A 1,650-nucleotide genomic window follows, 5' to 3' on the forward strand; every position below is an offset into this window, starting at 1 on the left:
CCTACATAAGTGGAAAAATATACCTTGCTAATGGATAGGAATACTCAACACTGTAAAAATGTTCTACCAAAAGCGACCTATAGATACAATGCAATTCCAATCCAAATTCCAATGACATTTTTTAATGACATAGAGAAACAAATCACCAACTTCATATGGAAGGGTAAGATGCCCTGGATAAGTAAAGCATTACTGAAAAAGATGAACAAAGTGGAAGGCCTCACACTTTGTGATTCTAGAACCTATTATACTGTCATAGTAGTCAAAACAGCCTGGTACTGGTACAACAACAGATACATAGAGCGATGGAACAGAATTGAGAATCCAGACATAAATCCATCCACATATGAGCAGCTGATATTTGACAAAGGCCCAAAGTCAGTTAAATGGGGAAAAGACAGTCTCTTTAACAAATGGTGCTGTCATAACTGGATATCCATCTGCAAAAAAATGAAACAAGACCCATACCTCACACCATGCACAAAAACGAACTCAAAGTGGATCAAAGACCTAAATATAAAATCTAAAATGATAAAGATCATGGAAGTAAACATAGGGACAATGCTAGGAGCCCTAATACATGACATAAACAGTATACAAAACTTTACTAACAATGCACAAACACCAGAAGAGAAACTAGATAACTGGGAGCTCCTAAAAATCAAACACCTATGCTTACCCAAAGACTTCACCAAAAGAGTAAAACGATTATCTACAGACTGGGAAAAAGTTTTTAGCTGCGACATTTCCAATCAGCGTTTAATCTCTAAAATCTACATGATACTGCCAAAACTCAACTACAAAAAGACAAATAACCCAATTAAAAAATGGGCAAAAGATATGAACAGACACGTCACTAAAGAAGACGTTCAGGTAGCTAACAGATACATGAGGAAATGCTCACGATCATTAGCCATTAGAGAAATGCACATCAAAACTACAATGAGATTTCATCTCACTCCAACAAGGCTGACATTAATCCAAAAAACACAAAATAATAAATGTTGGAGAGGTTGTGGAGAGATTGGAACACTTACACACTGCTGGTGGGAATGTAAAACGGTACAACCACTTTGGAAATCAATCTGGCATTTCCTTAAAAAGCTAGAAATAGAACTACCATATGACCCAGAAACCCCACTCCTTGGAATATATCCTAGAGAAATAAGAGCCTTTACACGAAGATATATGCACACCCATGTTCATTGCAGCAGTGTTTACAATAGCAAAAAGACATAAGTGACAAAGGTGCCAATGAATAGATGAATGGATAAATAAATTATGGTATATTCATACAATGGAATACTAAAAAAAATGGAATACTACATATCGATAAAGAACAATGACGAATCCATGAAACGTTTCATAATATGGAGGAATCTGGAAGGCATTGTGCTGAGTGAAATTAGTCAGTTGCAAAAGGACAAATATTGTATGAGACCACTATTATAAAGAACTTGAGAAATAGTTTAAACACAGAAAAAAATATTCTTTGATGATTACAAGAGTGGGGAGGGAGGGAGGGAGAGGGGTATTCACTAATTAGATAGTAGAACTATTTTAGTTGAGGGGGAAGACAACAACACACAATACAGGAGAGGTCAGCACAACTGGACTAAACCAAAAGCTGTTTCCTGAATAAACCAAATG

The sequence above is a fragment of the Elephas maximus genome, chromosome 25 (assembly GCF_024166365.1).
Source record: "Elephas maximus indicus isolate mEleMax1 chromosome 25, mEleMax1 primary haplotype, whole genome shotgun sequence".
Classification (NCBI taxonomy): domain Eukaryota; kingdom Metazoa; phylum Chordata; class Mammalia; order Proboscidea; family Elephantidae; genus Elephas; species Elephas maximus.